Source organism: Hemicordylus capensis, chromosome 2 (assembly GCF_027244095.1).
Source record: "Hemicordylus capensis ecotype Gifberg chromosome 2, rHemCap1.1.pri, whole genome shotgun sequence".
NCBI lineage: Eukaryota > Metazoa > Chordata > Lepidosauria > Squamata > Cordylidae > Hemicordylus > Hemicordylus capensis.
In genome coordinates this window covers 327780755-327806510 of record NC_069658.1, presented here as the reverse complement: position 1 = coordinate 327806510, position 25756 = coordinate 327780755, and the positions used below count along the sequence as shown (strand labels likewise).

At 46.5% G+C, this 25756-nt stretch overlaps 1 long non-coding RNA gene across 1 annotated transcript in view; it reads right to left on the bottom strand.

Annotated features, from left to right (window-relative positions):
* Window positions 1-3609: 3609 nt before the first annotated feature.
* The window catches only part of LOC128346478 (uncharacterized), a 34422-nt gene continuing 12275 nt past the window's right edge, over window positions 3610-25756 (bottom strand). Inside the window, exon 2 of the long non-coding RNA XR_008316985.1 lies at window positions 3610-4072. This is a non-coding gene — a long non-coding RNA (uncharacterized LOC128346478). The remainder of the gene's footprint in view (window positions 4073-25756) is intronic.

The following is a 25756-nucleotide window of genomic DNA, read 5'->3' as shown; positions in this document are numbered from 1 at the left end:
TGGATACCGTGCCGCCTTGAATTTTGAAGCTGTGAGAAGTCCAGTGCAGTAAAATTCAAAATCCTAGTTCAGAAGCAGAAACATCCATTAATGATGGAATGTGAAGTCTTGGTGAAAGGGGGGTGAGGGGCATGGAATGGTCTGGTCAGCAGTTAACGGATGGACATGCATGCCCGCACACACCTTAGCTGAGTAGTTGTGTTACAAGTGAGAAGATAAAAGGATATATGGGCTCAAGTCCCTCTGTTCATAAGGTCTTGCTTCTGAATAAGCATGCACACAATCACAGCATTCCTCTTCTTCCTCTTCCCCTGTCTTCTCTTGTCTGTCAGGCAGAATGATGCCCTCTTCCCTCAAGATTACCTCACAAGTTGACAACAGGAATGCTAACAGGAAAACTGCCCTTGACTTCCACAATTCCCAGCTCACTAACTTCTCTTTCCTAGCAGTCCTTGTGGTGGTGGTGGAGGTGGGTGGGTGAGTGGAGAGTCTTCGTTTTACAATGGGGAAACCACGTCTTCACTATTTTTCAAGTAGCAGGGGCACTTGGGCAAAGGAAACCTCATGTGAGAACCATTTCCCACCTACAGTGTGCACAATGCTGTGCTTTTCCCAGCACAGGAAGGGGGGACTTTAAGAGTAAAAGAGCCCTGCCAAGCTCTGCCAACTTCAAAGGCATGCACACACACAACACTGGGAAGAGTAGTCCTTCCCAGCACCTTCCCCACAGAGTTCTATCGGGAAAGTGTTGGGAAGGACTACACTTCCTGGCCAGTCTTCTTTGTGTACCTCCCCAGATACTGTTGTACATACTGCAGCATATCACGATGATGGTAAGGCACTGTTATACTACAACTGATTTAAGAGCTATATACATTGTAATGCAATTCACTGTCTCCTTAGATCAGCATTAAATGTTACCCTCTCCCAAAGTATCAGATTGCCAACACTGTAATAATTTTCCTTTCCACAAACCACTGAAATTTGATGGTCAAAATACCCGCTGGTTTAAGACCAGAATGAAGAGTCTCATTTTGGTTGAAGTTCCACAAAGCAAGGAAATTGGAACCTAAGACTGATACCTTAACAGATGTGCCACATGTTCTGTAATGATGTGCAATGGCACAAATTGTGCTTGCTTGTGATTTTAAAGTTGTGCTTGCCCTCTATGCACCCACACTTTTCTTGGTCTTTGTGGTGAACTTAAGATGCAGAGGATGGCATGCCTGGCACTGGCAAAGATGCCCCACATCTGTGTGGTTGCATGGCCAGCAGGTTGTAAGCAAGCACAATTTGTGCCATTGCATAACATCATTATTGATCATGTGGCATATCTGTTAAGGCATCATCAGTCTTTAAGTTCCAGTTTCTTGGCTTTGTGCAACTCGAACCAAAATCAGATAACCTTAACTCTGGCCTTAAACCAGTCGGGTTTTTGACCATCAAATTGTACTTCCATGTCTGTCTGTCTCAGTTTAAAACTGTTTGAACAATTTTTAGTTTAGACTTATTCTCCAGCAGGGAAGGAGTGAATCCAACAGTGGGTTGCTCCTCCCTGCTTGCTCCTCGACCGGGCCAATCAAGTAGAGTACAAGGAGCCCTGCCACCACTGCAGGTAGGAAGAGCATCCCTCTGATCCCAGTTCTGCCCTGTCTCACTCCAAAAGAGCAGGGTAGCCACAAAGCTCAAGAAAATGATTGTGAACTCTTTTTTCTCCATTCTTTTCCTTTCCTTTTCCTTTGCGCTCACTACCATCTGTTGTAGGAGCTGTCCAAGGACTTAGCACTCCTCTGTTTACTCTGGCTGGGTTTTTTGTTTGTTTGTTTGTTTGTTTGTTTGAAAGATAAACCCTTGATGGCTTGAGTGGCTGGGAGAGCAGATATGTTGACCTGGGAAGATCTTCCTTGAAGCAGACATAGACCATGTGGGATCCGGCCCGCTATCCAGCCCAAGTGAGCTGCAACAGCTGAGCTCAGGCTGAGTCTCCAAACAGGAAAAAGAAGGCTTCAGGCAGCTTGGGAGCCAAACTGCACAGGAGAGCTGCTTTGCCCAGCATGGAGATGGAGAAAAATGGGCACCAGTAGGCCCTGCCTCAGGCGCCATAATAATCTCGGTGCATATGAGCTGCCCAGGCCTTTTGATCAGGGGTGCAGGGAGCAGTGCTGAGTTAAGGGCTGCAGGCTCTGATTCTGCCATTGAGTTGGGGCAAGAGGATAACTTCTCAGGCCCTTTTCTGGGGGACAAGCCCCTCCCAAATAATTTCTGAGAGTGGCTTTGAGGCGTGGTTTTGCAAGAGGTTCAGAGGGGGGTTCTCTGGTAGGCAGTAGGCCCATCAACTTGTGGGGTGCAGCGCTCAACCAGAGGCTTCCTTTCAGGAACAGGCCACACGCACTGGCAACCTCTGATAGCACTCTCGTTCTTCTGATGGGTCAGAATGGGGTTCTCCCAATACCCTGGACAGAATCAGGGCCCCCAAGGATGGCTTGCAGTGCCCTAGAGATTGCTTTGTGCCAGTCATTCTGGCTTATCACGCTACACAACAACCTGAACTCCCACACACTCTGAACCCGGATAAGGCCATGGAATTGGGGGATTCTAGTTCGGATGGGGCAACATCAAACAATGAATGGGGATTCAGAAAGTAATGTTGGCCAAACACATGCTGCCATACATGTGCTGGCTCCTAGAGGCTGTCAGAACCTGGATGGGCCAAAACAAGCTCAGGCTCAATCCCTCCAAGACAGAGTTGCTCTTGTTCAGTTTGTGATCTGGCCAATTGCCATGTGTGAATTTATCTCTTACAGGGTTGTGCTTCCCTTGAGAGAGACGGTTCGTGATCTGGGGGTCGCTCCTGCTTGGACAGCAGGTGGAGGCCATGGCCAGGGGTGCCTTTGCCCAGCTTTGGCTGGTTCACTAGTTACGGCCTTTTCTCAACTGGTAGGCCCTAACAACAGTCACTCATGTCTTACCTCCCGTTTGGATTACTGTAATGCGCCCTCCCTAGGGTTGCCTTTGAAAACGATTCGGAAGCTTCAACTAGTCCAGAATGCAGTGGCCCCCCTCCTTATGGGTGGCCATAGATTTGATAGTGTCACACCTCTTTTATGGTTGCTGCACTTGTTGCCTGTTCACTTCTGGGTCCAATGCAAAGTGCTGGTTCTCACCTACAAAACCCTTATGGGCTCAGCACCTGTATCTCTCCAGGATCGCCTCTCTTGGAAGGTTGTATCCTGGCCTGTGAGGTCTTCTCAGCTGGTCTGCCTAAGTGTCCTGGGTCCTGGTGTAGCGCATGGTGCCTGGGCCCATAGGAGGACCTTCTCTGTGGCTGCCTGTCTTCTTTGGAACACTCTCTCCCCCCACCCCCGATCCGTTCAGCCCTCTCCCTGGCTGCTTTTAAGGCCCTTAAGACCCACCTGTTTTGTCAGGCATTTGCCCTTTATTTTATTTAAAGTATTTCTATACTGCCCCAAACTTGCGTCTCTGGGCAGTTTACGATGACTACTACTATTAAATTGTTATTGGTATCATTGTTCATCACCTAGAGTCTTTGGAGGAGGTGGTATATAAGAAATTTTAAATAAATTTTTAATAAATAATAAATAAATGCTGTCATGTCTCATAGAGTCTTTAATTAGGAGGACTTTATGTTGCTTCTGTGCAAGGCACGCAGGGTCCTGAAGCTTGATTCTTCCACTGATCAGGCCTTTGGAGACCAAATGCAGGAAGAGAAGGAGATTTTCCAACTGCCCAAGAGTCTGGCATGATCTTCACATACCATGTCCATTTTTTTAATAGAAGAGTGGAAATCACCAGGCTCCAATAAGAATCCATCTGCCTGTGTCAAGCACTTTTACAGTGCACAACAGGATGTCATGGAGCTTTTAAGGTTCCTCTAGTCGATGCTCCAATGGCTACACTGGTCAGCGGAGCAGCCCTTTCAAAAGATGGAGAATATTTTTTGAAGGACTTTGGGAACAAACATTGCAATCCCATTCTTTGCAGGGCCCACAGGGCATTAGCACTGGTCAAGCGCTCGGAAATGGCCACCTCTATTTTTGCCTGGGCATCAGTCCTATGGATAAAAGAGATGACAGATCTTATTCCTCAAGGTCACCCAAGGTTATGTTAGTGACTAAACAAATTATTGAGGGTGTCCTTTATGGTAGACACCAGTTTAGATTATCTCCAATTCTCAGCCGGGGCTCTGGCTGCTGATGTTTCTGTCAGAAGGCATTTATGGTTGAAAAATTGGAAAGTAGACCACAAATCCAGATTAAATTTAGCATTGTCTGCCTTCTCTGACAGTAAGCTTTTGGGGGATGCACTGTGGACCAGGTACTAGTGGAAACAACAGAGGAGGAGAAGGCCATGCCTTCCTCACAAAACAAGGATGATAAGAAAGCGTTTCGGACTTCAGACTCCTCCTTTCATCCTTCCCATTCCTTTAAGTTCAGGCAGTCCAAACAGGACCACTTCCATTGGTCCCACAACAAGGTCCCAGTAAAGGAGGGTTTCCAAAACCAACCTAAACAATCCTCAACATTTCAAGCACCCTTAGCAAAAACAGTGACTTCCCTTCCCTGATTGGAGGTAGTCTCCAATCTGGAGACTCTGTAGTCTCCAAACAATTTGGGAACAACCAACCTCAGACTGCTGGGTTCACGACACCATAAGGGAAGGTGACAGGTTGAAACCATTCAGCCATTTCATCCCTTCTCCTTGATCACACAAATCAGGAAAACATCAGCTGTTGCTAGAAGCAATTCAGCATCTTCTGAGCATTTGAGCCCTCGAAGAGGTGCCTCAGATGCAAAAATGTCTAGGCATCTATTCAATTTTCTTTTTAGTTCCCAAGAAAAGCAGCAGTTGGACCTAAAACATCTAAATTACTTTGTCAGGAGGCAAAAATTTCAGATGGAGACCCTCCATTCTGGAGGCACTGCAGAAGGGGGATTATCTGGTTGCAGTGGATCTAACCATATCCCTAATCATTGGGATTTGCAGGAAGTTCTGAGGTTTGCCTATTGTGGTCAGCATTACCAATACCAGACTCTGCCCTTTGATCTTTTTTTCTGCACCACACGTGTTCACCAAGGTGATGGTGGCACGAAGACCAAAGGCATCCACGTCTACCCATCTTTAGATGATATTTTGATCCGATTGCCCTCCCACCCACAGGGCCTGGAGGACATCAGGATCATGATCCAAACCCTCCAAGATCACAGTTCCATGGTAAACTTCGAGAAGAGTTCTCTGAACCCATCTTGTCACATAATACATCTGGGAGTGTCCATAGACACCAACCAGGGACTTACCTTTCTTCCTCAGTCAAGGAAAAAGTCTATTACCAAGACATGCCACAAAATCAGGAAGCTCCAGAGTCCAGATCTGTCTATGCTGGTTCACCTTCTAGGGAGCATGGTGGCCTGCTATGATTTAGCTCCATGGACAAGGTTCTATAGCTATCCACTTCAGTGGGGCCTCCTGCCTGGCAGCACAGGATAACAGCCAGGTTGTGGTGCCCAATCCATCTCCACCAGACAATCAGGAATTCCCTTCTCTTGGACTTGGACTGTCCTTTCTCCACCACAAAAACAATTCAAGTCACTACAGATCAAGTCTGTGGCTCACCACCACAAAAGAATTCAAGTCACCACAGTTTTAAATTTTTAATGTTGTTTTTAAATGATTTTAATTATTTTGTTTTGTTTTTGTTTTGATGTAAACCACCTTGAGCCATTTTTGGAAGGAAAGGAAAGGTTGTGCCGTTGAGTCAGTGTCGACTCCTGGCGACCACAGAGCCATGTGTTTTTCTTGGTAGAACACAGGAAGGAAGTTACCATTGCCATCTCCCATGCAGTATGAGATGATGCATTTCAGCACCTTCCTATATCACTGCTGCCCAATATAAGAGTTTCCCATATTCTGGGAAACACACCAGTGGGGATTTGAACCAACAGCCTCCTGCTCTTTAGGCAGGTTACTTCCCTGCTGTGCCATTAGGTGGCTCTATTTTTGGAAGGGTGGTATATAAATCAAGTAAATAAAAAAAAAGGATGCCAGTCTGTTCAGGTGGGGTGGGCACTGTGTGTCCCAGATAGCACAGGGGCAGTGGTCTCAGGAGAAGAAGGCTCACAACATAAACTGGCTGGAGAGATGTCCATCTCTCCCTCCTAAGCTTTTGGTCAATATTCCTTCATTGTCATGTTCTAATCAAAACAGACAACGCCACAACCAAAGCCCATGTCAGGAGGCAGGGGGGCACTCATTTCAAGTCCCTGATGACAGAAAGTGCACTTCTCAGTTGGGCAGAATGCCATCTCCTCTTGCTTTCAGCCAAGCATGTTCAGGGTACAGACAATGTTCAGGTGGACTAGTTGAGCAAGCAGGATGTATACCAAGAAGAATGGTCTCTGAACAGCAAATCCTTCCAGGTGATTCGGAAGAATGGAGATGGACATTTTTGCGTCCCCCTCCAATGCCAAACTGCTGAGATTCTTTTCAAGGTTTCAACACCCGATCGCAGTCGGCATGGATGCCCTAACCCATGGCCTTTGGGTCATTTTTATGCCTTCCTTCCCCAAGCCATTCTACACAAGGTGATTCAGAGAATCAGGCTGCACAAAGCAGAAGTGCTCCTAATAGCCCCAACCTGGCATTGTAGGACCTGGTTTTCGGACCTAATATAGCTTTCTCTAGAACCTGCTTCCCCCTAGGAAATGATCCAGATCTACTCTCTCAAGGTCTGATCCTACACCCGGACCCGGATTGGCTGAACCTCAAGGCTTGACGCTTGAGTGGGCGGTGTTGAGGAAACAGGCTTATTTTGACAATATATTAAACACAATCTTGGACTCCAGGAGAAGTTCTACAAAACGCCTGTATCAAGCCAACTGGAAGGCTTTTTCTGGTTGGTGTAGGTCCCAGGGTGTGATTTTAAATTTTTGCCCTATCCTTTTTACAAGATGGTATAGACAAGGGACTGCAACCCAACACCTTAAAAAGACTGGAGGCAGGGATCTCTTCAGTTCTGAGAGTTAACAACTCTCTCGCTACTTATCCCCACATCAAGTGGTTCTTAAGTGGGACAGCCATACTTTGCCCACCTACCATTCACAGATTCTCCACCTGGGACCTGAACTTGGTTTTATAGACCCTCACTAAGGTCCCTTTTGAACAACTCAAATCCATTGACATAAAATTTCTTACCTAGAAGGTCCTCTTAGTTGCAATAACCTCAACTAGAAGAGTTTCAGAACTAGGCACTCTTTCCCTCAGGAAGGAGCTTTTCCAGTTCTTCCCTGACTATGTCCTACTCAGGACTGACCCAACCTTCATTCCCCAAAATCAATTTGGCTTTCTACAGGTCTCATGAGTTATTTCTCCTCTCCTTCTGTCCAAATCCCACTTCAGAGAAAGAGAGAATCTGGCACACATTGGACCTCAGGCGTGCCATCAGAACTTACCTCAAACCTACCAAGGTATTCTGGCAATTGGAGTCACTCTTTATCTCTATTAGTTTCTGCTCCCTGGGAAAGAAGGTGGTCTCCTCCTCTTCTCTCTCCAGGTGGATCAAGCTTTGTATTCACCAAGCCTACCAATCATCAGGAGTCAACCCACCGTCAGGAGTAGTAGCACACTCTACCCATAGCTCTACTGCCTCAGCTGCTTTTTCTAACCAGGCACCTCTGATCAACATCTGCCAAACAACCACATGGGCTTATATTTCCTCATGTATACACCATTATAAACTACGTTGCTGGGCATCAGCTGCCTCTTTTGGAAGAAGAGTTTTGCAACAAGTAGTAGAAACATAGTACATAGTACCGAATGCACATTCCCCCTGCTGGAGAATGGAACACTGGGACTGAAGAGTCCATTCTCAGCAGGGAAACGAAGTGCATGATCCGCCCCACCCTTAAGTCTCTAGCTTTTATACAGGCCATTGTTGGCATAACTTACCGTTTGTTTCCCTCAAGCAAGGGTTCAGGTTGGAATACCATTCTTGTTCTGCACTTGTTTGTTTCTTGTTTTTTCCTTCTCTGAAAGCTTTACTATGCAATGATGTATGCACCGCTGGCTCTCAATCAGTGAGACTGGGGATCAGAAGTATGCTCCTCCTACCTGCAGTGGGGTGCTCCTTTTACTCTACTCTGATTGGCCCTGTCTAGGAGCAAGCACGGAGGAGGAGCAATCAACTGTTGGATGCACTCCGTTTCCCTGCTGAGAATTAGTTCAGTTAAGTCATAATGTTCCATTCTCCCTTACACTAAAAGAACAAGGTAGGTCACAAGACATTCCCTCACCATCCAAGCCAATCAGCCACAGCATGTTCATTGGTTAATTAAATTTGTAGACCACCCCAAACTTCTGTCTCTGAGCAGTTTACATCAGCGGTACATCTATGTGTTCTCAGACTATACAAAGGGGTGTGTGAAGCTTTGACAGATGATTCCGTTCAAAGGAGAGTCAGCCTGATTTGCCACCAAAGCTTGATTCAGTTCAGATTGAAGCAACCATGGCCAATCTGCTTCTGAAGTGATTCCGCCATTTCAGCTCCTCCCTGCATCTCACCATCCTCCCCCGACCCCCTGTAGAGACTTGCCAAGCACAGACAAGAATCAGACTGGATTTATTTTTATCAGAGTGTTGCAAAGTAGCAGCATCATTTTAAAATTACTCTTGGCAGCATGTTTCCTCCTGGAGCCCTGGGAAAGGTACAAGGTTTCCTTGAAATTGTAGTCTTGTCTTTTTTTAACAATTAGAAAATATCAGAAATCCCGCAGGTGCTATAAGAGCCATATAGGAAGCAATATAGGCAGCAATATAGGAAGATGCTGAAAGGCATCATCTCATACTGTGCGGGAGGAGGCAATAGTAAACCCCTCCTGTATTCTACCAAAGACAGCCACAGGGCTCTGTGGGGGGCGCCAGGAGTAATAGATGACAGGATGGCACACTTTACCTTTACCTATATTATGTGTAGCAAAGTTGCAAGTTACAAAAGGAAAAAAAAACACACAAATATTACCAATTACAGTTGTTAGGACATTATTAGAATTAGTAATTTATTTAAAATTTATACTTCCTTTTATCTTCTCTTTATAATATTCTCTAAAGAAAGGAAAATCTTGCAAGCATAGAGTCATCATCCTGTATAATATTGTTCCAGTAGCCTATAAGTAGGTTCCATCTCCCTTTTAGCCTTTAAGACCTTATTGAAGATTTTTTTTTCTTTTAAAAAAATCTCAGCTGTTGTTCTTGTTTTGTACACTGCCCTGAGTCTGTGGATTGGGCAGTATATTAAATCTTTAAATCAATACAATACAATACAATACAATACAATACAATACAATACAATACAATACAATACAATAGAAATCTCTCCAGAAATCTGTCTTGCCCCCTTTCTTCTAATGCTTTTTAAATCATAGGTTAATTTTATCATCAGGGCAGTATGCCAGACTTTCTCAAACCAGTTATGGAGGGATGGGGCCCCATGCAATTTCCATTTTGCTACTATGCACACTAGCCACTAATAAATTCAATATCAGTTCTAAATCCACTTCAAGAACTTCTTCCTTTACACAAGGAAGTACATACAGTACTTCCTTTACACAAGTCTTTTCAACACTGAGGTTTGCAAGGACTTTGTGGAGAGTGAACCACTGTGATACAGAAGTCAAGCACCACATAACCAGCAGTCCAAAAAGGTCAGTTAAAGTTTCAATTGCACATAGGAACTGCCGTGTACAGAGCAAATTGCAATAACCAGAGGCGTATCTAGGGAAAATAGCACCTAGGGCAAGCATTGAAATTGCGCCCCCTTTCAAAACATCTGACACCCATCTTTCAGATAACTTTACCATAATATCAGCTGAAAAATACAAGTCTGAAGGTCACATACAAGTCACATATCTGAATATGTGTACAGTGACTCTCTCTCTCTCTCTCTCTCTCTCTCTCTCTCTCTCTCTCTCTCTCTCTATATATATATATATAAATTACCTGTAGCCCCTTCGGGGGGCTTCCTAAAGGCTGTGGCTGGGAGTCTGCAAAGGCCCCCCCTCCCCCCTGCTGGCCTCTAGGGCCTCACAGAGACCATTTGAGCATGTGCAGTGGCCATTTTTAAAATTATTTTTTTTTAAAAAAAAATGGCAGCTGAAAACAAAATGGCCACCATGCATGCTCAAGTGGCCTCTGTGAGGCCTGGTATGGCCTAGGGCCTCACAGAGGCCATTTGAGCATGTGCGGTGGCCATTTTGTTTTTGGCAGGCTTAAAAAAATAATAATTAAGAAATGGTGCCCCCTTCAAGTGGTGCCCGGGGCACGTGCCCTGCCTGCCCCACCCTAGATACACCCCTGGCAATAACAAAACTGTTTGTACATATGGAAGAGTTACAGGCTGTGTAGCGTAGTAGTGGACAGAGTCCTGGATTGGGAAGGTCTAACACAGATTAATGTATATGATAGCATTTAAAAATTCCATCTCCATGACCATCACGTGACACCCATGCAACTACATTTCACACCCCAGTCATAACTGATCCTACATTTGACCAGGTTTAGTACTGAAAAATACAGCTTTTCTACTCCTGGGTGCTTTCCAGACTAGACCCTACAACGGACGTATCTTGGAAGTGTGCTTTCACACTTCCTGCATCGTGACACCACAGTCCCTATGTGGACAGCAGGGTGCCATTCACATCTCCAGTGCCTTGTTTCGAATTTGTCACTGCGATATAGAGCAAGGATGTCGTACATCTGGTTTGAAAAAGTTGCTGTTTTTTCAGGTTGTTAGTTGCTGCAACGCTGCTCCCCCTGCTGTTTATGTTCTGAATGCGACTGGAGGCATTTTTCTGCTGTTCCAGCAACTAGTCTGGAAATCGCCCTGAGCATCCATTTGAGGCTTTATGCCTCTCCCCAACCCTGCCCACATTTTGTGTTTTGGCCTTTTTAGTATTGCCTTTCCTTGTTTCTGATAAATCTGCTATAAGGCATCACAGTGTTATGAATGAAGTATCTGCCATTTCCATCTGTGTGGATATGACAACAACTACCTGCTTTAAATCCATATAATATGGGACAACGCAAGGCAGAACCTTGCCTGGCACAGAAGCATCTGCACCACTGCAGATTTCCCACTAGATGGCAGTATATCTCTAGGAATGTGTGCTACAGGATTTTCCATTCAGTTTTAGAGTTGGTTAGAATATTCCCTTGCTATGAGGGTTGCTTCGGGTCAATGAACAAAATTAGCGGAGGTCATTGTTACATATCACAGTTACTGCATTCATGTAATTAAAGAAACCTTTATCCACAATAATGGATCTGTGATAGCCATTTTATGTAACCAAGCTGCTCCCTGGATTTGCAGTAAATTACAAATATGGCTGTATATGTTGGCCCTTTGCTGTACATCTTTCCAGTCTTTTCCATTTTCCTTCCAAACCTTCAGCTGCACTTGGGAGCCTGTTGTTGCATGAGTAATGGTGGTTGATTTACAAAACCATTAACTAAAAGGGTCTCAAGCAGGGCTCCAGGCTTCTGGGCACCCTTGACAAACTGCTCTCTATGAGCGCTCTTCTATCTGGGTGTGGCCCCAGATTTGCTCCACCACCACAGCCTGAAAGGCTATGAGTACCTTTGAGAGGTGGTCTCAAGTGTCAGCAGTGGGCCCATCTGAGGGCACTGGAGCCCTGGGCTGCCCAGCCATGTGATACCAGACCTGCACTCAAGGAACCATGGAAGCTCGCCCCTCTGGCCTGGAAGCCCTCCTTCCTAATCCTACAGCTATAAGGACAGGCCATGGATACTTCATGAAGGGACAAGCATTAGCAAGTAAGTGTGTGTGTTTTAGCTAGACTTGAAGGCATTAGACAAAATATACAGAATCCAAAAAATCCCTGAAATATGCATACAAGCAAAATCTGTAAACTGGGACCATCAATGAAAACACTGGTCAAGCTTGCTTGCTCATAGATGTACCAGAGCTGTAAGATTTCCTGCCTCTGGTATATCAAACAACTTCCTTAGCCGCTCTGCAATTTAGAGTTCCAGCAATGTCCTAACATGATTGTTGATGTTATCACCCATTCTCCCTTGCTGAGCTGTGTACCTGGAACCCCCTTCTAAAACAAGTATCGTGTCTCACCTCTCTTTTCCTCCAAATCTCTGCTTAATGGGTGACAGTCTGCACAGCTGTCTGTCAACAGTAGGGACCCACTGGGGCTGCTGTACGACTGCAAAGGCAGCCCCGACGATGTAGCAACAGGGCTGCTGCAGAATACCTTTAACCACTTCTGGGCAGTAGCACAGTGCTCTTTTTCACTGGAAACCATGGAAAGGAATGCTGTACAACTACCTGGAAGTGCAAGGCATTCCACAGCAGTCCAGTTGTTATGCCATTGTATAACAACCATGCCATCACATGGGTATACCATGATTCTAAGTTGTTCAGAGGTCCTTAGCATCAATGGAGGGCTGGGCAGAATGGCACCCATGAAACCCTTGCTTAACTGCCTGTCTTCATCCCAATAAACAATAAATACTAAGGATGCCTAACTGCATTGACTCTCAATCAGGGGCGTAGTAAGGGAGTGGGGGCCTGTGTTTGCCTGTCTCTCTGGCGGTCCCTCAGAGTGAGGGAGATAATGAAGAAAATAGGGAGGGGTGGAGCTGGGGGGCCTCAGGAGCTGGGGAGGTGGGTTTTTTGAACCCATCACTCAATTATAGCTGTACCCCTAATCTAAATAATTATGTGTTACCTTCCTTTCCTCTCTCCTTACCTTCAGATCTTAAATTTAAACTCCTTGGGCTGGGACTAATCAGTTTGCTTATTCTACCCTATTGCCCACCATGCATTCATTCATTCATTCATTCATTCATTCAGCCTTTATACCCAACAAAGCCAATGGGACTTGATATTTGTTCCCCTCAAACTGTGTGTCTTTCGTTTTTAACAATGCTTCAAAACATTTAACAGAACCCCCACTGAATCCAGTCTCAGATCATTATGTATGTGGCAGTATACTTTCTAGAGCTATGGCTAAATGACTCTTCATTCATCAAATAACTAGGCAGGGAGTCATATGTTTGACCAGTGTGCCATGTCAGTTAAATCTGTGTGGGGCACACTCCTCAGGCAAATATCCTAGTATTATGCAGCTTCCTCACACATCTCTGCAGACAGGAAGTTCCCTGGCCTGTTATGCCAAAAGTAAGATAATGGATTTCTACTCTTTGTTAAGCATTTGAAAGAGTAAGCACTTCCTGCCATCCTAATGTATGGTGTAATTAGGAATTTGCATGTTTGGTCAGGGTGTAGCTAGAGGGGCCTGTGTTCACCCTTCTCTCCTGTGGCCCCTCGGAGTGAGGGAGATAATAAAGAAAATAGGGAGGGGTGGAGCTGGGGGCTCCTCAGGAGCTGGGAGGCCCGGGTTCTTTGAACCCATTCGCTCAGTTACAACTACACCCCTGGTTTGGATCAAGAAGAGAGACCCACTCATGAGGTCTGGAGGAGGCCTTGTTCTTCCTTGATTTGCTGCCAGCAACTTACTTGAGTTCCAAAAAGGAGGGCCTTTCCTGACCATGACAAGCTACAAGTGAAGTGGTGGTATTAGGATGGTCTGCCCGAAAAGGCTATTGGATCCAATAGGATTCCAAGAAGCCTCGGAAGGCTTTAAGGCTGGTTCTGCCAGCGATTTTGTCGATGCCCTGGTTCAGACTTGGAATAATGAACTTACTAGGGTGTAGGGATGTGCACAAATTTATTTTTTAGATTTAATTTGTACCCATATTGAACCACCCCCAATTTGTTTTGGGTCCAAATCTGCCGCCCCCCCATCACCTCAGATTTGATTTGTACCAACATCTTCTGAATCTGAACTGATTCGGGGCAAAAACAGGGGTTCTGGGGCCCAGAGGCAAAAGAGTGGGGTGGGTGGTAGTGCCCAATGGGTGGAAGCTACCACCCAGATTACAAAGAAATTGGGCAAAGGGGTTGATTTTTTAAAAATGTTTGCGCATCTTTAAGCTTCCCCCCATAGGGAATAATGGGGATTTCAGCAGTCTTATAGCTCCACGTGGAGGGGTGGGCACCAGGGTTAAGTACTTCTGGACCCAAACATCTCCCTGGTTTCTCAGGTTGAGGCAGTGGCCAGAAGGGCTTTCAATCAGCTTCAGTTGAAAGACTAGCTATGTCCCTTTCTGGAGATAAACAACCTTAAAACAGTGGAGCATATGCTGGTAAGATCCAGACTTGACTACTGCAATGCACGCTCTGTTGGGCTGCCTTTGTATGTAGTTTGGAAACTGCAGTTGGTATAGAATGCAGCCGCCAGGCTGGTCTCCGTGGTTACCTGAAGAGATCATATGATACCCATTTAAAAAGAACGACACTGGCTGTCAATCAGTTTCTGGGCAAAACACAAAGTGCTAGTTATTATCTATAAAGCCCGGAATGGCTTGGGTCCAAGGTATTTAAGAGAACGCCTTCTTCTTCATGAATCCTGCCACCTATTAAGATCATCTGGGGGAGGTCTGGTTGTGGCTGCCAACAGCTTGGTTGGTGGCAACTCGAAACCTGGCCTTTTCTAAGGTTGCCCCAGGACTTTGGAATGCACTTCCTAATGAAATTACAGCCTCCCTTTCTCTGGATGTTTTTAAGGAGGACCTGAAAACATACCTGCTTAGTCAGGCTTTTAGTTTATAGGTGAAAGTTGAAAGTTTTAGAGTTTTAATTTTAAGTTGTTTTAACTGTGTTAATGTTTGATTGTCATGCTTTTAGCTTGTGAACTGCCCAAAGCCTTGTGTATGGGGCGGTCTAAAAATGTGTTAGCTAAATAAATAAAATGTGCATTCCAGTGCCCTTAGAGCAGGGACACCAAACACACAATGGCTGACATGCAGATTAATGCTGCGCTGGTGCTATGGGAGAAGGGTAACTCTTTTATTTTATTTTGGCAGACCTCCCATTCTCCTTGAAGGCTGTTGTCCTTCCTGAAATTATGTCCCTGAGCTTCACATGACCCGAGGGAATATTTTTGGAAGGCACAGTGGGCTTCAGAGAAAAGCGTGAAATAAGCGAAAATTACCCCTTCCCCTGTAGCACCAGGGGCTTTCCCAGATGGCAGGCTTAATTGTGGGATTACGCGACTAATCATTAGTCACATAGAAGCCACAGCCTGAAGCCGAAACAATAACAATTCTGGGGGCAAAGGCATAGGGCTGCTTTGATGTGTGTTCCTTCAGTTCCTTTTGAATTTTCCCCATGGAACATTCATGTCGCTTGCTCCCGGGTCTTTCTCTGGCCAATAGCTTCCTAGAGTAGGCAGGATGCCACACCTCCTTTCCCCCCCTACCATACATGCGTGGTGTGTGTTTATAAAAACTTTCATTTAAATGAACAAAAACATGCTTTTAATTATTATTTTTTAAAAACTTTCACAAGATCACAGCTGGTGGCCTCCATCCATCCCCACCCCACCTACCCTACTGGCCAGAAAGCAGCTGCAGAGAAGGCGGGGAGAGCAAGCCAAGCCAGCTGGGTGGGCAAGAAGCACAGCAGTAACTGCACGGATCCTTTTTCCTTTCTCTCTAAAAACTTAAAAAAAAAATTTAATTTTTTTTTAAAAAAAAGAAATTTCTATTTCTTGTGGAAGACCACTGACTTGGCAAAAGCAGTTGCCTTGCTAGTGCTCCGCAAGTTCACTTAGCAATTAAAAAAAAATCAAAGAAAAATGTTGTTGCTCTATCACTTTGGCTCTGGGAAACTTCAAAGCAAGTTTGCCATCTGGGAAATCCCCTGCACAGTGTTAGTCTGGATGTCAGCTAAGACCGACCACAAAGTAACCCCCCCCGCCCCCACTGTGTGAACGTGCCTATACCACTCCTGGAGAACTTCAAAGTAAATTTGCCATCTGGAAATTCCCTGGCACAGTGTTAGTCTAGATGTCAGCTAAGACTGGCTGCCTCAGGGCCAGGTGATATGTTGATTTCAGACTTCTCACAATGGTACATCTAAAGCAGAAAGGGTTGCTGTAGACCTGTCTGAACTGGCTCATGTTGGGACAATGGACATTTGAATACAGGTTCCCTCATTCTCTTGCTTGGGACACAGCCATAGTGGCTGCCCTGGGCCTGTTCCACTTATCACCACACCAGTCTGACAAGATGAGCCTGTACAAAAGGGATGGGTTCCAACTGAAAGAAGATAGAACCAGACTGCTGGTGCTTAAAATAAAAAAGGTCGCAGAGTTGCTTTTAAAATGACTTCTGGTGGATACCTGACAGGAGCTGGGCTGTATCCGGTTTGGTAAATGCACTCCCTTAAGGTGTGAGGGTAGAAATGCTTTAGATGAACCAAAAGGGAACAGATTAGAACCAGGTAAAGAGCAGACAGAAGGATGTGCTAGCTGGTCAAAGAGATCAAATGGCCATAAGAAAGACAGCACACACCAGGTAAGAGATTCAGCATAGAGGTGCTTATATGCCCATGCCAGAAGCCTCCCAGCCAAGTTGGGTGTGCTGGAGTGCTTCATTGCTAATGAAAACTTAAGTGGGCATAACGGAAACCTGGTGGAACAGTGAGAACCAGCGGGACACTTATCCCTGGATATAAACTCTATAGAAAGGACAGGGAGGGGCAAATTGGGGGTGGAGTAGCACTGTAGGTTAAAAAAGGGGTAGAATCTCACAAGCAAGAAAACCTGGGAAGATCAGAGTCCTCTGTAGAAACTCTGTGGGTGGCAATACAAGGCCTGAAAGGAAATGTGGTACTAAGGACATGCTATATCACCCTCCTGATCAAAACAGTGACAGTGAGTTGCAGAAGGAAATCGGGGAGGCATCAAAGAGAGACAAAGCTGTAAGAATGGGTGGCTTCAATTACCCACGTATATGTTGGGAATTCTCTCTGGTAAGTGATACCCTTCTATTATAGCAGAGTGCACTGGGGCACAACACAGCGGAGTCTGCCTAGGCATGCGTGTATGCTAAGAGTAAAATAACTTGGAGCCAGTTCATAGTTTCAAATCACTATAAGGAGTCTTTATTAGTGAACTCCATTCTAGATAGTAAAGTGGAGAGATAGGATCTCTAATCTAGCTAGCTAGCCGGATGCAGAGGGATGGATTCTGCATCTCTGCACACATGGTGCAGGGAGAGAGGAGCGTGGGTGTTGCAAGGGAGAAGAAAAGGGAAGAGGAAGAGGAAGTGGCAGGAAGGAAGTCCCTGAGAGTAGAAATCTACATATCAAAGGGATAGTGTCAGAGCAGTAGAGAAGAGATGACCAATGTCTTGACCCCTCTAGCCCTCTGACTCACTAGTCTGTCCCCCTCTGTCATTGAGACATAAGACAGCGCAGAGCCCTTCACTTCCAACAGTATAGACTGGGTATATTCACATTCAGGTAATGACAAAGAGGCCAAATTTCTAGATGTGCTGAATGACTGTGCCCTAGAACAGCTGGTCACGGAATGAACCAGAGAGAAGGCGACCTTGGACTTAATCCTGAGGGGTGCACTGTGTTGGAGATAATGACTTATATGGCAAAGTATTTCAGGAGCTAATTCACTCCCATTACAGCAGATGTTAACAGGGTCTCGGGGCAACAGATAAGGGGCAAAATGATAAGCATGGAGATCCATGTAAGATTAAGCTAATCTACTTTATTTAGAAGTGTGTGATGATAGAAAAGACCTATATCTCACTGCTGGCTACATGGTGGTCAGAGAAAGCCCTATAGAAGCATTCTGGGAAGAAGAATGAATCACTTCCAGGAAGTTCCTGAGTACACTATCAACTGAGAGGTCATAGAGGCAGAGATAAACAGGAAAGATGAGACTCTGACAATGTCTACTCCCAATGCCCCCAGTGGTCATTAGGGTTACTGGTGCAAAAGACAGAAGCTATCTAGAGCTGGATCTCCAACACAGAGGACCTCCTGTGAGATGTCAGTGTTGTGGAACCTTTAGGAGGCAGTGACCATAGTGTGATCAAATTCAGCATATATGCGAGGAGACAATCATCAAGCAAATCTAACACAGACACTTTGAATTTAAGAAGAGGAAGCTTCTCTAAAATGAGGAGTTTGGTGAAAAGAAAACTGAAAGGGAAAATCAAGGGGGTCACTTCGCTCCAGAATGCATGGAGTTTACTTAAAACCACAATAACAGAAACCCAGTTAGAATGTATACCAAAAAGGAGGAAAGCTACCACCAAGTCCAGGAGGCAGGGATGTACTTTGATCAGGGATGTACTTTGAGCAGGGTGATCACCCCCAGCACCGCACTTGGGCATGTCCTGCACTGGCCAAGCGAGCAGCCTGCTCTCTCTCCTCAGCTGGGCGCCAGTCCCAGCCCCCACCATCAGGGCCACAGCTGCCTTTCTCACAGCTGGAGGCCAGAGAGAGTGGCTGCCACTCAGGGAGAAAGCACATGGCCTGCAGGTGCATGTGCACTCTCTCACCAGCCCCCACCTCTGTTTTTTAAAGCCAAATTTTGGGTTACGGCCCATTTGACTCACGAGTATACCCCTTAGGTTCTGGCCACACCCACACCCACCATCTGTCACAGAGTCGAGAAAGCAGTCGGAGGGGGTGGGAGCTGGCTTTGTGGGAGTTGGCTTTGGAGCAGAGTGGCTGCAGTGCCAGCTTGGAGGAGGAGTGGGCTGGGAGCAGGTGTGGGACCCATGTGTGCACGCTCTCTCCCCTGCCCCCAACCACCACTGCAGCTTGGAAAAAAGAAAAAGGAGGTCTTGGGAAAGCCTCCTTGGAAAACAAAGGTGTGCAGGCTCGGCTGTAAGGAGATGCGCAAACTCTCTCTCCCACGGTCTGTGGCCGTGCATTTTCTCTGGTGGCAGGAGCTTTCTACAGCACGCACCACCATCTGCGGCTGGGTGCACTCTCTGAATGCCAAAAATTGTATCCAGCTGCCCTGTTGCTGCTGCTTGTTCGAACATCCATTCTGTCATCCATGAATTCAGATTCTCAATCTATCTCATCCATTTGTTTATTCATCTGTCTACCTTTGCTCCTCCTGTGTGGTGGTGGTTGTCTGCTCCTGCTGCCCACCTCACCCAGACAAATTGGCCCCAAAGTGAATACTGAAGTCCCCCACCACCACCACAAGCCTGGGGGACTCCAATGCCAAGACCAAGACCAATTCTGTCAGCTTAGTTAGAGACTCGGTTGGGCAGTCGGGTGATGAGTACATCAACAGGCCTAGTCTATCCCTGGCCCCCAAACTCTGAGCAGTACACATATTCAATATTGTCAGACACTTCAACAGGGTTCCTGGCAAGGGACGGGTTGTTCTTATAGACTACAGCCACTCCACCTCCTCGTCCATGTCCCCTCACCTGCTCTATCTTCTATATATTTAATTCTCCCGGGTGCGCTTTGGAATGTGCGTCCCAGCGCCCAGCTGATTGGCTGGGTGGCGGAGGCGCCTGATATGCTGAGGTGCACTCAGGAGGATTGGTTGGCGAGGTGGCACGCAGCCTGGCAGCCTGGGCCCAGCATGGGCCAGCTGGAGACTGGGGCAGAAGGTGGTGGGGAAGAGGTAACGGCTGGCCCCAAAGAGCGCACAGATGCTCTATGTGGGGTCAGCTAGTAAACCAGAAATCTAATTAAAAGCCTGGGTGAATAAATATGTCTTCAGTGCCTTTATAAAAGTTGCCAGAGATGGGGAGGCTCTTATTTCAACAAGGAGCGCATTCCAAAGCCCAGGGGCAGCAACGGAGAAGGCTCGTCCCTGAGTAGCCGCCAAACGAGTTGGGGTAACCACAGACAAACCTCACCAGATGATCTTAACAGGCAGTGGGGCTCATGGCGAAGAAGACATTCTCTTAAATACCCAGGGCCTATGCTGTTTAGGGCCTTATAGGTAATAACCAGCACCTTGCATTTGGCCTGGAAACGTATTGGCAGCCAGTGGACCGATCTGATTCTGGTTTTGCACTTAGGCACACAAACCAAAACCAAAAAACACCAAGCCATATACACAGGTATAGGTGTAGGGGTACCGGGTAGTAGTACATGTGGAAATAATTTTAGGATTGTAGTTTATCATAAGCTGAAGGTGAGTCAGCTCAGCAGTGTGATGCAGCCGCCAAAAAGGGCTCATGTCATTTTAGGCTGCTTTAAGAGAACTACTGTCTCCAAGTCACGAGAAGAAATTGTTCCACTTTCTTCTACACCAGTCAGACCTTGGCTGGAGTATTGTGTCTAGTTCTGAATGATGTGCTTTAGGAAAGATGTAGACAAATTAGAACAGGTTCAACCAAATTTTTGGTAACAAAGGATAATGAAGCTGGTGAGGAGTCTGGCAAACAAGCCTCTGAGTAAAGGTTGCAAGAACTGGGTATGCTGAGCCTGGAGAAGAGAAACAGGGGTGGGGGCATGATAACTTCCTTCAAATACCTGAAGGGCAGTCACATAAAAGTCAAATATTTGCTCTCTACTACCTCGGAGGGCAGGATTAGATACAATGGGCTTAAGATACAGGAGGGTAAATTTGGCTGAACATTAGAAGAAAGTTCTTAATGATAAGAACAGTTTGATGATGATGCCAGTTACCTGGGGTGGGGGTGGGTGGGTCACTGGAGTCCAAGCAGAGGCTGGACAGTTATCTGTTGGGGATGCACTAGCTTTAGAGCATGGGGTGGGAATAGATGGCCTACAAGGACCTTTCTCCAAAACTATTATTCTATGCTTGCAATGATATATTGAATTGGTGGAGTAGCTGCCAGTGGGATCTGTTTTGTTTTATTTACCAACTGACGTGGCTGAGCAGATTAACTATGATGTGAATTCCCCGAGAAGATTGCTGAATGTCCCTTGATTGATTTGATTGATTAAGTACCGTCAAGGTGGTGTTGACTCTTAGCGACTACCTAGATAGATTCTCTCCAGGATGATCTATCTGCAACTTGGCCTTTAAGGTCTCTCAGTGGTGCATTCATTGCTGTCGTAATCAAGTTCATCCACCTTGCTGCTGGTCGTCCTCTTCTTCTCTTATAAAGAACCAATTGTCTATGTTCTTCTGCAGAAGAGCAGAGGAGGTGAGCTTTGGCTCTTTATCATCTAGCCTCCTTTGCTGGACGGCGCAGAGTCTCTCAGCTGCCTCCTCCATTCTTGGTCTGCTGGCCGAGACAACTCAGAGCAGCACAGCCCTGCTGCCTGACTGGGAACCTTCCTTCCTCCAAGTGCCTGAACTAACATCACCTGCAGGCACTGATTGATTACATCAGCCTTGCCCAGAATCCTTCATGAGAGGAAGGACCCTGGAGGCTTTTTAAGGAAGGGGGCTGCTGCAGATGGCACAGCTGGCGGTGTGGCCAGCCTGCAGGCGGCCGCCAAAGGGGGCCGGCCTTTGGTGTCAGGCTGAGGGTTGGGTTATACTATTTTCAGTTTGGCTGTTTGGAGAGTTGTTGTTCTAAGTGTGCCAGCTTTGTTACTGAGACTTGGTTGAAGTAGTTGTAGTGTGTTTGGGTTTGTCTGGAGATGGGGAGACAGGAGGTGCCTCTGTGTAATGCGGGGCAGCTATTCCGGTGGTGGTAGGGAATAGAAGTAGTAACATTGGCAGGTCAGCAGGCCGTTTCAGGGGAAGGGGAGCCAGAAATTTAATAGCCATCTCCCCTTCCAGCTGCCCTGTCAGCTCTTTGGGGAGCACTGCCAACAACCCGTATAGCCTTCCCTTGTTCCTTTGCAATGCCAGGTTGGTCCAAAATAAACCTGAAGTCATCCATGATTTGATTATGGATGAAGAGGCTGACCTGATGTGCATCACCGAGACTTGGTTGGGGGAGGCTGGTGGCCCAGTCTGGTCCCAGCTTCTTCCTCCAGGGTATTCTGTAGAAGAGCAGGTGAGGGGATGTGGGTGGAGAGGTGGGGTGGCTGTGGTCTATAAGGATAACATCTCCCTTACCAGGGTCCCTGTTACGGTATCAGACCATATTGAATGTGTGTACTTAAGTTTGGGGACCAGGGATAGATTGGGACTTCTGTTGGTGTACCGATCGCCCCGCTGCCCAATGGAATCCCTTACTGAGCTCACGGACTTGGTTGCAGAACTTGTGTTGGAGTCTCACAGACTTCTGGTAGTGGGGGACTTCATTTTGGGACCAACTTCAGGAGTTCATAGCAGCCATGACAACTATGGGCCTATCCCAAGTGGTCTCTGGATCGACGCATATTGCAGGTCACACACTTGATTTGGTCTTTTATTCTGATCAGGGTGGTGCTCCGTGGGTGGGGACTCCTGTGATATCTCCATTGTCATGGACAGATCACCATCTGGTTAAGGTTGGACTTACAATTACCTCCGACCTCCGCAGGGGCGAGGGGCCTATTAGAATGGTCCGCCTGAAGAGGTTATTGGATCCGGTAGGATTCCAAGAAGCCTTGGAGGGATTCAGTGTTGGCTCTGCTGGTGATCCTGTTGATGCCCTGGTTGAGAATTGGAACAACTTGCTCACCAGGGCAGTAGACACGATTGCTCCTAAGCGTCCCCTCCGGCCCGCTTCAAAAGTGGCCCCTTGGTATACGGAAGACCTACAGGGGCTGAAGCGGCAAGGTAGGTGACTGGAGCGCAAGTGGAGAAAGACTCGACTCGAATCTGACAGATTACAACATGGAGCACATCTAAAGATATATGCTCAGGCGATACTTGCGGCAAAGAAGCAGTTCTTTTCTGCCCGTATTGCCTCTGCGAGTTCATGTCCGGTGGAGTTGTTCAGGGTTGTGAGGGGATTAGTATCTGCCCCACCCCCTTGAACAAGAATTTGGAATCATCAGTTACCCGCTGTGATGTGTTTAAAGAATTTTTTGCAGATAAAATTTCTCGGATTCGGGCTGACTTAGATGGAGACTCAACAATTAATTTGATGTCTGAACTGGAGGTGTCCAACTATTCCTTGTATGTGATTCAACTGGATCAGTTTCAGTTTTTGACTCCTGAGGATGTGGAAAAGCTGCTTGGGGCGATGAGGCCTACCACTTGTTCTCTTGACCCTTGTCCAACATGGCTTGTTCAATCTAGCAGGGAGGCTATTGTAGGCGGCCAGGTGGAAATAATAAATGCTTCTCTGAGGGAGGGCAGGATGCCTCGTCTTAAGGAGGCAATTATTAGACCTCTTCTAAAGAAGCCTGCATTAGATCCCTCAGAGTTGAGCAATTATAGGCCTGTTTCCAATCTCCCATGGTTGGGCAAGGTAATTGAGAGGGTGGTGGCCTCTCACCTCCAGGCAGTCTTGGAGGAAACTGATTATCTGGACCCATTTCAAACTAGTTTTTGGGTGGGCTATGCGGTGGAGACTGCCTTGGTCGGCTTGATGGATGATCTCCAATTGGGAATTGACAGAGGAAGTGTGACTCTGTTGGTCCTTTTGGATCTCTCAGCGGCTTTCGGTACTATCGACCATAGTATCCTTCTGGAATGTCTGAGAGTGTTGGGGGTGGGAGGCACTGTTTTACAGTGGTTCCGCTCCTACCTCTTGGACAGATTCCAGATGGTGTCAATTGGAGACTGTTGCTCTTCAAAATCTGAGCTTAAGTATAGAGTCCCTCAAGGCTCTGTACTTTCTCCAATGCTTTTTAACATCTACATGAAACTGCTGGGAGAGATCATCAGGGGATTTGGAGCTGGATGTTACCAGTACGCTGATGACACCCAGATCTACTTCTCCATGCCAACCTCTTCAGGAGTTGGCATATCCTCCCTAAATGCCTGCGTAGAAGCAGTAATGGGCTGGATGAGGGAGAATAAACTGAAGCTGAATCCAGATAAGACAGAGGTACTTATTGTGTAGGGTCAGAACTCTAGAGACGATTTTGATCTCCCTGCTCTAGATGGGGTCACACTTCCCCAAAAGGAACAGGTTCGCAGTCTGGGAGTACTTCTGGATTCACACCGCTCCCTGGTTTCTCAGGCTGAAGTGGTGGCCAGGGGTGCTTTCTATCAGCTTTGGCTGATACGCCAACCGCGCCCATTTCTTGAGATCAATGACCGCAAAACAGTGGTACATTTGTTTGTAACCTCCAGACTGGACTTCTGTAATGCGCTCTACGTGGGGGTGCCTTTTTATGTAGTCCAGAAACTTCAGTTGGTTCAGAATGTGGCAGCCAGGTTGGTCTCTGGGTCATCTCGGAGAGACCACGCTACTCTACACTGGCTGCCAATAGGTTTCCGGGCGAAATACAAAGTGCTAATTATAACTTACAAAGCCCTAAACGGCTTAGGCCCTGGGAATTTAAGAGAATGTCTTCTTCACTATGTGCCCCACCGCCCATTAAGGTCACTTGAGGAGGTCCGTCTCCAGCAGCCGCCAACTCGTTTGGTGGCTACACAGAGATTGGCCTTCTCATCTGCTGCCCCAAGTTTGTGGAATACGCTCCCTACTAAGATACGAGCCTCCCCATCTCTGGCAATTTTAAAGAAACTTCTGAAAACACATCTCTTCAACCAAGTTTTCTCAGCTTTTAAAAACTTGTTTTTAATTTGTTTGGCTATTTAATTGGTGTTTTATGATGATTTAATTGTTAATTATTTCATGCAGTTTTACAATTTCTGTTTTAATTGTTAATTGATTTTAATGGTGTTTTAATGTGAACCGCCCTGAGCCTTTTGGAAGGGTGGTATAAAATTTTTAATAATAAACAAACAAACAAACATGTTGGAAAATATTGTTATACCCAGATGCTGTGTGTGGGTTGCAATGACTGCCACACATTTGGTGAAGACTCTGGGTGCTGCAGGAAGGTTAAAAAGAAGCCCCAGTGTGGGTCAGCCCCTCCCTTGGTGATTTTTATTTAAACCTGGGGAGAGGAGAAAGCTTCCATTGGCTTCACATAAGTTTATTTCCAGGCCCAGTAGAATGCATGGGAGGAGGCACAATCAGGATCTGGATCAGAGCAGGAAGAGGTAGCATTAAGGCCCTCTTACTTCCTGTCTTAGTCCTAAATCTGGATTGGGTCCCTGTGTATGCTTTTTTCAAGTACTGATGGGAAAAAAGAATCCCAATATATGAACTACTACTCAATCTGCATAAGAATTTAAAACATTAAATCAGAAATATAGGTAAGATTATCAACTAAACAATATTGACCCACAATCTACGACTCCACTACTCGTGGAACACCTGCCTCCCTGTGGGAATCCCCCAATGCACTATGTTTGACACGCGGTGCATTGTAGGATACCTGGAGGCAGAGCTCCTCACTGCCTGGTGCAGCACTGCTCGACTGGGAGCACAGTCTATGCTCCCAGCAACGTAAAAGGGATCGTCTGGAATAAGGTACATTTTTGCAGCCTTCCACCCCCCTGCCCTCCCAAATGGTTGGGTGAATGCCCTCATAATCTATTGAGCCCTTTTTCATAATTGCATGCGAGGGCTTGAGGGCAGGCAGCAGGGAAGGCAGCAGAAGCTCTCCTTCCCCGCAGATGATCCAGCTGCCAGTTCTGGGCAGGTCCAGATCTGCGCACCCAGACAGTCCGCTGCTGTCCCAGGCAGTGCAGAGCTGCAGGGTCAGGATTCATGGTCCCAACTGCCAGAAATCCCAAAATGCACAGTGCCAGTGGGATTGTGGGGATCCCTTCAGCGATGGCCAGGAGCCCGCTTCTGTGCCAGCGCCCGGTGGGAGCCGCTGTCACTTGCACACAAGCCCAAGTTAAGTGCATGCCTTTAACCTCAGCTAACCGGCCGACTCCATAGGTGGGTTGGCTGCTCATGAGAACAGCCTCATTGAGGGATTGGA